Raw genomic sequence first — 13,718 nt, 5'->3', positions numbered from 1 at the left:
TCACCTCAGCCTCCCAAAGGCGTGGGATTACAGGCTGAGCCACCGAGCCCGGCTAACAATTATTTTTTTAAGTAAAAACTTTACTGGGGGCCAGGCTCAGTAGCTCAGCCTGTAATCCGAGCACTTTGGGAGGCTGAGGCGAATGGATTGCCTCAGCCCATGGGTTCAAGATCAGCCTGGGCAATTTGGTGAGAACTCGTCTCTAACATAAATTTTAAAAATTAGCTGGGTGCAGTAGCGCGTGCCTGTAGTTCAGGCTACTTGGAAGGCTGAGGTGGAAGGATGACTGCAGCCCAGTAGACAGATGCACCCAGCAGGGTGGCCATGAGCGTGCCACTGCACTCCAGCCTGGGTGACAGAGTGAGACTCCAACTCATAAAAAAAAAACACTTTACTGGGCATGGTAGTGTACACCTGTAGTTCCAGCTCCTCAGGAGGCTGTAGTAGGAGTATCACTTGAATAAACCAAGAGTTCAAGATGCAGTGAGCTATAATCACACTACTGTACTCCAGCTTGGGCGACAGAGCAAGATCCCTATCCCTAAATAATAATAATATTAAAATAATAATGTAGGCCAGGCATGGTGACTTACACCTGTAATCCCAGCACTCTGAGAGGCCTAGGCAGGAAAATTACTTGAGCCAGGAGTTTGAGGTCAGCCTGGGAAACATAGCAAGACCTTGACGCTACAAAAAGCCTGGCATGGAATCCCAGCTACCTGGGAGGCTGAGGAGGGATGACTGCTTGAGCCCGTAAGTTCAAGGTTGCAGTGAGCCACTATCATACCACTGCACTCCAGCCTAGATAACAAGTGTAAGACCCCAATTTGAAATAATAATAATTTAGATAATCCATGTTTAAACAGCTTATTAGGAAAGAAAAGAGTTAAAACAGAGAGACTACAAATGCAAGAAAAACTGGGCCATTTAAAAAAAAGAAAGACAAATATGTATATAAAACTTATTTGGTTAAGTTGTAAGTGTAAGTCCTCTAACCTAATAAGGAAATGGTAAAAAACGAAATCAGATGGTGGGGTAAGTGAAGAAATGACATGCAACGTTGCTAGTCATTTAGGGGAAGAATGAAACCAACTTGGTGGAATATGTTGCCCTGTTTTTAAAATGATATAACTCACTTCATCCATCCAATAACAATAAACTCGAATAACATCCAATTACAAAAAAATATATAGTTATGTTAGATTTGTGGGCAAATGAGTCTGAGAATGGAGGTTCTATCATCTGAAACCATGCTACCATTAGCCACATGTGACTAATAATTAAAATGAAAGAAAACTCAGCTCAAGCCCTTGACCACATAGCTAACTTAACTGCAAGTGCTCAAAAGCCACATGTGCCTAATGGCTATGGTATTGGAGAGCATAGACACAGAATAGTTCTATCATCACAGAAAGTCCTACTGGACAGCATCGATCTACATAACTGTTAGAAGTGCCCTGTATATGAAAGATGAGCTCTAAAAGAACACACACACACACACACACACACACACGTAACCAGTGAATGTCAATTTTCATCCATTCCTTCATTCAAATACTGAGTATTTCTCACATGAAAGTTGCTGTGCTGAGGATTCAGAGACCACCAATTAACAAAATAGTTACAAAATAGTCTCTGCCCTCAACCAACTCACAGTGTAATAGGAAATAACAAACAGCAAAAATATGGCGCCAACCTTACCACCCATTGAAAGAAGACCAGACTAAGAAAATGTGGTACATATACATGATGGAATACTATGCAGCCATAAAGGACAAACTCATGTACTTCTCAGCAAATTGGATGGAATTGGAGACACTCAATCTTAGCAATCTGTTGCAGAAACAAAGAACCGAATACCTCATGTTCTCAGTCATAAGTGTGACATGAACATCACTCACAATAGCACAAGGAAGGGATTGGCAGTCATGGGACACTGCCAAGGGAGGGAGAAGGGGGGGACACATAAAGGGTACCTGATCCTAAGCCAAGTGAAGTAAGGGCCAGTTGGAGGCCCAAACTTTACCTGCACATAGACTACTTATGTACCTAATCCTGACTTGTGCCCCACATCTTTAAAATAAAGTATAAAAAGAACAAGCATATAGACCAGTGGAACAGGATAGAGATTCCAAAAGCAAAGCCTTAACTTCTCAACCAACTCATCTTTGACAAAGCCTCCAACAACAACCACTGGGGAGAAGAGAACCTATTCAGTAAATGGTGCTGGGAAAACTGGCTGATCACATGCAGATTGAAACAGAACCCCTACCTATTACCATATGCAAAAATTAACTCTAAATGGATCAAAGACCTAAACGTAAAATCTCAAACTATAAGAATCTTAGAAAATTCAGGAGACTCCCTTATGGAAATTGGAACTGGGAACCAATTCCTGATCACAGCTCTAAGTGCCCATACCATGAGAAATAAGATAGACAAGTAGGACCTCATCAAATTAACGAGCTTCTGCAAAGCAAAAGAAACCATCAAGAGAGCAGGGAGACAGCCCACAGAATGGGAAAAAATATTTGCCAACTGTATATCTGACAAAGGCCTAACATCTAGGATCTACAAGGTACTCAAATGTATCAAAAAGAAAAAAATAAACAGCCCCATTAAAAAGTGAGAAAAGACATAAATAGTCACTTTTCAAAAGAAGATATACTGCCAGCCAACAGACACATAAAATCAGCCTCACTGATAATCAGAGAAATGCAAATCAAAACCACACTGAGATACCACCCAACCCCAGTAAGAATGGCCATCATTAATAAAACAAACCACAACAGATGCTGGGGAGGACACAAAGAAAAAGGAACGCTTCTGCACTGCTGGTGGGAATGCAAACTAGTGCAACCTCTTTGGAAGACAGTGTGGCAATTTCTGAAAGAACTAGAAATTGACCTTCCATATGATCCAGCAATCCTCTATTGGGAATATACCCAGAGAAGCTCAAATCATTCTACAAAAAAGATACCTGCACATGCATATTTGCTGCAGCTCTATTCACAATAGCAAAAACATGGAACCAACCGTGCTGCACATCAAAGCTGGACTGGCTTAAAAAAATGTGGTACATATATACGATGGAATATTATGCAGTCATAAAGAAGGATAAGCATATGGACTTTGCAGCAACTTGGATTTAGAGTTTATCATACTCAGTGATCTATCACAGAAACAAAGAACAGAGTACCAAATATTTTCACTCATAAGTGGACCTTAAACAATCATCATAACAATATAAGAAAGAGATTGGCAGTAGTTGGAAACTGCCAGAGGAGGGGGATTGGGATTGGCAATTGAGGGAAACTGCCAGGGAAGGGAGGGGCACACCTCATCAACAAGGATACCTGCATAATGAACATTTGTATACCTAACCCTGAATTGTACCCCACATCTTTAAAACATAAAATGAAATAAACATAGTATAATAAATTAAATTAAAAATAACACAAATAATTGGCCATCAGCAAACACTTGTTGGGCACCAACTATAAAAAAAAATAAACATAGTTCTATGGAAGAAAACACAAAACAGTAAGCATGTAGTCTCTGACCTCAAGTACTTACCCTCTGGTTAATGACACACAACACAGAGTAAGATGTAAAATGTTTTAAGTGGCAAATTAATATTCACAACTGTGTACATCAAATTAAGATCCATGAGCTTGACATGGAATTTATTTTTCCATGTGGGATTTCAGTGGGATGATAATCTAAAAATATGTATATAAATATATTCTAATCTGTTTCTGAATAAGCATTTTAAAACTAAATATTGCCACCAAATTTTAATGCTGTTGTTTGCTGTTCGTGTTTTCAACTATGCATGTACTACATGAAGGCCAAATAATATACAGTTTGCTAAACAAATACAGTCTGATTAGGGAAAAGGTGAGGATGAATTGAGTGATTATAGAATACATGGTACTACAGGCATCCAAAAGTACCTCCTATACAGTGGTTAAAATCATCATGTGAGCGTAGAGATAAGGCATACACCCTGTCTCTGTGTAATTTCTACACGAATCTGTCCTCCATTTCAGCAATCCTTGAATATGGCTTACACATTTGATTTAGAATTCAGTAATTGCACAACGCTAATCACATTTTCAAAAGAGCAAAAAGATGTTATAGAGTCCTCAGGTGATACTTACTGAAACTGATATTTGAGGACTACTTACTGGGTAAAATGTTGATCATATATAAAGTCTGATTATCCTGAACCATAAACAAAGTCTTGAAGACAATATTGTTTGTTTGTTTTTAATCTACTTTTAAAAGGACGATTTTGGTATTATGTTGATACAAAACGTAGAAACAGATTAAATAAGAAGAGAATCTGGGGCTACATCTTTATTTTCTCATACCCAACACCGGCAACATAATTTCCACCATACAGTATATTTGTCACATAATTTGATAGAGTTTGCTTTAATTTCATCAGCTCTACTATTTATATGTAATATTTTTTCATTGGTTTGGGATTTATAATTTGTGGACTCTATTAGCAAAAGATCTTATATTTTATTTTATTTTACTACATACTTAAGTAAAATGTTTAATAAAAAATAACGAGTTCACACTGTACAGACTAATAGTCTTAGCCAAAACCATCCCATCCTTCCTATGGTGTTTTATTTGAAGAAGATGCCCATTAGGAAGCTGAACCTCTTTGCCTTCTTTTTCACCTATGCATGGGGGGCCATGTATCTCTAGAGGCCATGGAAGAATTGTCAAGAGACCACAAATTCATTTATAAAACCCTCTATGTATTATATTTGCTACTATATTCTAAAAGTATAAAGATGCTGCCTAGGTAGTTAAATGTAAATTCCTTATAAAGATATTACTAATACAGTAGCTTTTTATCATGGATTTTCTCAACTAATACTAGAATTCAGTCTGTAAGCCTATGAAAAACACTGCTACAACCTTAAACTACTGCAGTGCTCTGAGAAGGCATCACAAAAGGGAAGAGACACATGCATGGGGCCCAGAGGCAAAGCAGGCAAAGGACTTCTCTAAGGCATAGCCTCCCAATGGGCACATTCTCCAAACAGAACCCCAGGCTAAGGGAAGTCTGATTTGGGCTATGAGATGACCCCTGATAGAAATGGCTATTTAGTTGTCTTGAGATCGTGAGGGGCAGAAACTATGAATGGTTTATTGCTGGCATAAATCAGTGGCAGATCTGGCTTGAGAATGACTGAATGCAGGAACTGAAGAACTGAAATTGTTTCTCTCTCTCTCTCTCTCCCCTCTCCCGTGACTTTTCTTTACATGTTGATTTATTCTCTCAGACTGGCTGTTCCTATTTACCTAAAATCTAAGCCAATGGCTCAACTGCACGCTTAGGTCTTAAGTCCTTAAAGATTCACCAAGTATAAGACAAGGAGTGTCAACAGTTAAAAATGTAAAGGTAATAAAGATAGGTCCAGACTGTGAAAGAATTGGTGTCATGCTATGGAGTTTGGGCTTTTAAGTCAAATCTGGCCTGAGCTAATTTAGGAAATCTAAAACCTACGTGAAGAAATAAGATTATTTCAAGATTTCCTGAGCTGCAGTGAGTTCTGGAATCGATAATAACAGTTGCCCCCAATCAGGCTGAAGGAGGCTCACAATTTCTCTCTTTGCAAGCAGGACTATTCTAGAGGGGTAGACACCCAAACCCAGATGGAGCAATCACAAGACTCCATCTACCTGGCCACAGTGGAGTGGTCCACAGGTATGCCTCTGATCTAACACAATTCAATCAGAGTGGTTCCTTGAGGTATTCAGTTTACAATGTTTACATTTTGACTGAGATAAGCAGGGAAATCACAAAGGACTTCTCATATTGTGCTGAGATGTAGAGTACAACTCAGTAAAATTAACAGAATATAGATGAGAGTTCCTGGGTCCCACACTGAGTTTGTATTTTACCGTGAAGCAGCAAGGGGATTTGGCCCAATGATTCTGATCAATGGAACCAGAGCCATTTAAAGAAGAGATTTAGGAATATAAAACAGAAGAAAAAAGTAGAATATCTATGAATAGAATTCAGAGGCACCACAGAGTAGAAAGAGGGACTGAGTAACAGAAGAACAAAGGAAGAATGTCTCAATAGACTTTTCAAGATCAAAACCGTGGCATGTACCGAGAAAGCTATAGAAAGAACCCTATGGTCAAAGAGGCAATGAGAATTCACAATGTTTCGTGATTTAATTTAATAGTAGAAATCTACATATAGGAGAGAAAGGAGACACAGAGCTTTTGATATTAACCAAAATGAGAAGTAGAAATGAAAATGCACAGCCTCCACTCTCCATTCTTACTTTTAAATCTAAGAGAGATCTATAATTTGTACTTCCTGCTGGAACAGTAAAAGAAGGCATGATACAGCATACTCTCAACCCTCTCTTTAACCCTCATCTTTCAATATCCGGTCTCTCAAGGTGAATGACAGAACCCAAGAGCAATTGTAGCACTGACATCCACTTCAATGTGAGTAACAGGCTTTCTTCCCAGAAACTTCACTTACTGCTTGTGAATATGGGATGTGCTCTACAAGACTGGGGACTTTGGAATCAGACTTGGATTCAAATCCTAATGCTGCCCCTAGCTGAATGACCATTGGCAAAGTATTTAACCTTTCAAAGTCTCCATACCCCTGCAGAGAAAGAAGGAGGCAGAACTAAGGAAATACAAACTAAGCTGCCAGAGTTTAAGATACGGAAGAGATAAAAATCAGTCCCGCAAAGTGCCTGGAGCACAAGCTGTGTTCAATAGATCCCCAAACCCCTATATAGCACCCCATAGTCACTGGATCACAAACACAGTAGAGTGGATCTGCAACATGGTCCTCGGCTCTGTTCCCAACAAATAACATGAGGGTCCCCTTGCAGGCCTCCAAATCCCAGCACTAGTTCCTTGCAAAGATGAGTGGAATCAATGCCTTGCAAAGGCTTTCATATGGATTAGGTACTCATTAAGTCAGTTCATAAACTAATATATGTGCCAGTTCATCTTTTAAAAGGCTTCTACTCCTCTTACCACCACCATTCCTACATGGGGCCTCACTAACAGTGTTCTCCTTAATCCTAGAGGAGCTTTCTTTTAAGGAGTTCCATGACTTCTGCCACTTTCCAATTCAGTCCCACCTCCAGATGGATGTCATTCCCATCCTGGTCAAAAACCTAAACATTCCATTAAGCAATCATCAGCCCACACTTGTCCTCAGCAGTGGACACCTGTTGTCATTCCTTTTGGTCATAAGCCATGGGGCCCCATTATTATATATGGAGAATCCTTTGTGATATGGAGCCCACTTTCCACTATGAAAGCTGGTAAGCCAGTAGCCACTACAATGGGATCTCACAGGATCAGCTCCCCAGAGGAATTTGGAGCCATGTTCTGAGTGGCTTCTAAGCCAGATCTGCTGACTCTCCCAGAGATTCCAAGAGCTGGTCTATGTGGTAAACACATTCTAAGCTGGCCTCCAATGAGTCATGCCCTTGAATAGTCTCATGTCACTCCCATTATCATGTTATAGTATACAAGACTCTGTCTTATCAGATGGATTAAGAAAGACTTCCTTGCTGCTTTAAAAAAGTAAGCTGCCAACTGGGTGCAGTGGCTCAAGCCTGTAATCCCAGCACTTTGGGAGGCTGAGGTGAGAGGATTACCTGAGTCCATGAATTTCAGACCAGTCGGGGCAACTTGGCAAGACCTCATCTCTACAATAAATCAAAAAATTAGCTGGGTGTGGGAGCTCCCGCCTGTAGTTCTGGCTACTTGGAAGGCAGAGGTGGAAGGACTCACCTGAGTCCAGCAGGTCAACGCTGGGGTGGCCATGAACCACTGCACTCCAGTCTGGGCGACAGAGTGAGACTCCAACTCAAAAAAAAAGTAAGGTGTCATGCTGTAAAAGTGCTGGGTGAGGGTCACAGGCTGAGGAACAGCACGAGGCCTCTAAGAGCTAACAGAGCTAACAGAGGCCTCTGGGTGACAACCAGCAGGAAAATGGGAGCCGCAGTCCTTCAACTACAAGGAGATAAAGTCTGCCAACAACAGAAGCAAGCTTGGAAATGGATCTTTACCCAGTTGATCCCTTTAGGAGACTGCAGTGCTAGCCAACACATGGTGAGACCCCTGGGCAGGGGACAAAGCTGAGCAATGTGTAGATTCCTGAGCAATGAAACTGAGATGATAAAAGTATATTGCCTTAAGCTACTAAATTTGGGTTAATGTGTCACACAGCAATAGACAACAAATACAACTAATATCTTCTAATAAATGTATTGGACACTTAAATTAACTAAAGTTAGTTTCCATGACTTCCTACTGAATACCTTGAGTGATACACAGTCTATCCAAATCTCACTCTTCTTTCAGTGGCCATTTCAAATTCCAGACATCAGCTATTCCACTTGAACTAAACCAGTGCATACGGATCTCCTTCTTACCGTAGCTTCTGTAGAAATGGGAAGAAAGTATCATTTCCAGCAACCTCAACTCTCCTCAAACTCATAAACAGTATGTTATATTCTCTCTGGAGCAGCAAAGAATAGCTAGGTTTTCTCTCTTTGAAGCTCTAAACAAATTCAGCATAATAAACAGGAAACCACACCTCAAGCTATTTTTTTCAGTATTTCACATTTAAAATTATTTGGATGAGTTCCTATAAACCACACATTTAGGGAAAGGGACAGTAATATTTATGTGTTCCCTCTCTTTCAAACCCCACTGGAGTTTTTCAGGATAACTGCCCACAGGATTTGTAGCAGCCAAAGTGATAAGACTTCTGACACTGTGTTGTTACACTCAAAAGAGGAATATAATATCCAGGAGATATATATATACACACATTATATCTTAATAGAGAACTCTTGGTACTGTCTGATTATTCAAAAATGCTTACATAATGATACGAGGGGCCCTGATCACTGGTCACATGAGCACAAAGGTGGGAATGACATGCTAGACACTGCTAAAGGAGGGAAGGAGAAAGGAGGAATAAGGGACACACAACCACACACTGGGTGCCACGTCCACCTTCGGAGAGAGGGCCCCCTGGAAGCAATTCATTTATGTAGTAAATTCTCACATTACCCAACAACTCTAAAATTAATCTTTTTTTAATGTTTACATAATTAACTTTTGTATCCTTAACCCTGAATTGTACCCTACATATTTAAAATTTAAAAAAAAAAAAATTTTAATGCTTACATATGATTACAAGACTGGATGTGATGACTCATTCCTAATCCCAGCACTCTGGGAGGCTGAGGAAGGAGGATCACTTGGACTCAGGAGTTCAAGACCAGCCTGGGCAATATAAAGACACCCTGTCTCTACAAACGTTAAAAAAATTAGCTAGGCTCAGTGGCACGTGCCTGTAATCCCAGCTTCTCAAGAGGCTGAAGCAAGAGGATCTCTTGAGCCCAGGAGTTTGTGGCTGCCGTGAGCCAGGATCATGCCATTTACTCTAGTACCAACTCAGAATAAATAAATGAACATGATGATACATTACCATTTCCAAAAAAATTATTATCCTTTCTTCTGTATCCTGGATATTATATTCCTCTTTTGAGTATAACAACACACTGTCAGAAGTCTATCATTTTGGCTGCTACAAATCCTGTGGGCAGTTATCCTGAAAAATTCTAGTGGCGTTTGAAAGAGAGGGAACTTCACAGGAGAAAGAAAAAGAACACATTTCTGTCCTTTTTTCTTTATTTAAGTCTGATTTATTCAACTCTGAGGTTGACAAGAACGTAAATAAATACATAATTCCATAAACTTGTTCACTTTGATATCTGTAAGTTTGGCCAAAGAAGCAGAGCCTAATAAGAGAAGAGGGAATCCTGACACCCAGAGCACAATTCCTGACTGATGCTGGCTGGCTCTGGAGTGGACACTCCGTGACTGTCCTCTGTCAAATACTCTCTCTTCCCAAAAGTCTGGTTCTGAGTGCTCCCACCAGCAAGGCTGATAGTCCTCAAGCTTGACAGCTGTGTAGATGAGTCAAGGATTGCTATGCTTTGATCAGTAATGGGGCAGTATGTGGTTGATAAGGTGAGACCAGTGGGGACAGAGTGATACATGGACTACAGATTGATTGCAAGAATGAATAACCCTCAGAGGTGTGATGCATGTTTGTTCCAGCACTAGTTATTAAAGTCATGGTTCTCCTGTTATCAACTGGCAATAGTAAGGGCCCATCCCCTTATGCTTATATTGACTGATCTAAAATCTGACCTGCATATACAAAAAAGATGAGCATTTAAAAAATCTAGAGGAGTATACCTGATCTCAAATCAGGCATGGTAGGGACCAAAGGGAGGCCCAAACTATACCTGTACTATGTCTACTTGTATACCTAATCCTGGATTATACCCCACATCTTTAAAATATAAAAAAAGAAGAAGAAATCTAGGAAAATATACATGTATGAAATTGTCATAAGATAGCCACAGGGGCAGTTTGCTCTTGTTATTGGGACACAGGAAAAATGGATGTTGTCCTCAGCTTCACACTGATTCACTGTTCCGTAAACTTGGGTCTATCAGGGTCCCTGCTGCCTCCTTCCTAAAATGAGAACAGCATGTCATCCTACCTGTCTCTCAGATGTTTTGAGAGAAAAACATGCAAAAGTGCAAGAGTTATAATAACTAGCTAGAAAACAATTGTATGTATCTGTGGATGTGTGCAATAAAAATTAAGTATGATGTCTTTATTGGAAAAAAGGCTTCAATTAATAAAAACCCCCACCAACTTAAACATTAATACAAACTACACTTTAAAACAAAACAAAACAAAAAAACCCAATGAAGCAAAAATAAAAAGCCGCATTTGGATGTAATAACAAAAAATGTCCATAACTACAATATTTCACTAATGAGAAGGTACAGCTGCTATATACAGAAGGATTTTATGATGTCCATATGTTTCTCAAATGACTCTCCTTGTTAGCTGTTCCTTCATATCTCTATTTAAGAATAACCTACACCTTCCTTCCCACTGAACGGGTATAAATTATAATATAATATGTTGTAATATTTAAACAAATTCCAAAAAGAAGTAATCCCAATAAAAAGAAATGAAAGCTGTATAGCCCTAGGTGCAGATATTAATAAAAATCTGAATTATGGGTATCATTTAGTTAATTAAATAGATTTGTATCTGGTAAATTGGCCTTAAGATTTAAAGCTCTTTAAAACCTCAAATAGAGTTAATATGTATCTTAGATATATATATACATATATATATGGTATCTAATTATGTATACATAGTGACAGGAACTTCATAAAGCAATGCTTTTCATTATAATAATGGGCCATAGTTAATTTGGTCACAAAACAGTCATAAAAATCTATCATCATATATACAATCACCTTGTAATTTTGAAAAGAGCCACCATTATCTTTACAGAAGATGGCAGTTTAGTATGCTAAACACTCTCCAGTCAGAGTGTTGGTCTGGCTTTCCAATAAAGGTGAGCCAAAAAGGCTGAACTGCAGAGAGACAGAGAAACAGGAAGATCAAAGTAAAAAAAAAAAAAAGAAAGAAAAAGAAAAAAAATCTGTCTCCTACACATAAACTAGTATTAATTTAAAACTCAACTTCCTCCTATCCAATCTTATGTGCATCTAACCATGTTCATTCTGTAGTAAAGATTGTCAGTTCAGAAACAGAGCTGGGAAAGCATCCCTCTCCCTCTGACTGGCACTTATCAAAGGTCAGACTCAGGATTCCCACTGTACATGCACCTGTTTTGTAGCAGAAACATAAATGAAAATATTAGCTTTTTCCCACATAGAAAATGGCATATTCCAAAAAAATGCTGCTCTTCTTGAATCATGCCCCATTCAAACAAAATGGATGAGAATAACTTACAAGCAAGTTTTACAACTGACTAAATTATGTTGTTTTGGAAATGCAATATTCTTATTAAGCATTTTAAGTGTGAGTGATTTCCAGAGGAACGCCAGTAATTTGAGGGGTAATTATGCTGGTCTAAACTGGGACAGTGGTTTAAAAGGATAAGGAAGACTAATTATCTGTGGTAAAGGGCAAATATATTAAACAACAAATTTTCAGTCAACATCAAAGCACCAAAGAGAAGTTCAAAACATATCCTTTAACCATGTTTTTTAATTTATTAACTGCAACTTATTCTGCAACTTATTAATTCAGGATTACAAAGATTTCTGAGGCATCAGAAAATAACATCCAGACCTTTTCAAATGTCAAAAGGTTTTCTTTCCAAATGTTTTAAATATTTTTTTCTTTAATACAGGTTCTCAAGGTACTTACTCCCTTTTCCTAGAGTTCAGTAATGGCTGCAAGATTTGAATATATGACCGTGCTCCAAATACTTGTAATTCCTAAATCTTACTCTTTATGAGAAATCTCAGCACACCAAGAGCATTTAGTTGTATAAGCATTGTTATACCATTTGGGGAGAAAAAAAATTAACTCTTCACTTTCTTTTCTGGTAGAAGTTAAACTTTTTATGTTCTTCTTACCCCACTGCTGTATTTTACACACACACATACATATAATAGGGAGACTTGCAGATACCTCATTTCTCACAGGATGGTAAAAGGCTAGAGTGACTTCATCTAAAAGTTCCTTTTAGGAGATTACACACACGTCCGTGGCAAAAAAAAAACAAACAAACAAACAAACGACAGACCTTGCTGAAATGAGAGCACAGGAGACTCACTAGAGAATTCTCCAAGTCCACATCACAGGAACAGCATCCTCCGCTCTTGGGCGCAGGCCACCTCTCCTGACAACCGCGCCCGCGATGTGGAGAGCACTGGGCCCCTCTCGGTCACACTGCAGACTCACAGGCCTGACACCCGCACCTCTGACTGCGGACCAGCGGGGGGCGGCTCCAAAGCCCCACAAACGCAGCCCGCCTGGCGCTCGGGAAACGCCCCCGTCCTCCGCTCCCCCAGGCCCCACCGTGACACCCCCGAGTGGCGTTTAATTAACCAGTTCACCCTAACCAGCTCGCGATCCCCCCCCCCACTCGCTGAGGACCTGCTGTACCTCCCATCCCCCCAACCTCCTGAACTTTTCTCAGAACCCGGCATTCGGATGTGCAGACTTAAAACTGAAGTCCCCCACGAAGCATCAGAGGTCCCCCCCACCCAAGCATCGCTCCCCTCAAGCAACACGTTGGCCGTACAAACTTTTCATTCATCGCCCGGCTCCAACCCGAGCTGGGTGTGTTTGGGGGGGCGGGGGAGAATCACGCCACCGACCCCTCGCCTCGGCGTGCCCGGCCAAAGACAGGGTGGGTCTGCACCCACAGGATCACCTGGCACCCAACTCCCGACGGAGGTTCCCGCCCGCCTCACCGGCCTCCGGGCGGCGAGATGCCAGGCAAGTGGCATCCGCGTCCGGACCGAGATGCGGCGAGCCTGGGCGACCGGGCAGGGACCCCAGCGGCGCCTCGAGGAGAGCGGTGGCCCCCGGATCCCAGGGCTTCCCCGGGGACCCTGCGGCGGCGCCACTCACCTCCGCCCGCTCCCGCCGAGGCTGGCGCGCCCTCCTTCGCTCCGCGTCGGCGACCTCCTAACTTCTCCCCCGTCTCCCAACAGCCATCTTTCGAGGAGCCGAAGAGAATGGCGAGGCAGGAAGCAAAGGGGGGATGAAAGTTGACTCGGGGGCCGCCGCCGCTCCTCCCGCGGGGACGCGCCGGAGGGGGAGACGCG

Source organism: Carlito syrichta, unplaced genomic scaffold (assembly GCF_000164805.1).
Source record: "Carlito syrichta isolate Samal-C Ts95f unplaced genomic scaffold, Tarsius_syrichta-2.0.1 Scaffold303315, whole genome shotgun sequence".
Lineage (NCBI taxonomy): Eukaryota > Metazoa > Chordata > Mammalia > Primates > Tarsiidae > Carlito > Carlito syrichta.
Note: the sequence above shows the minus strand (reverse complement) of the source record.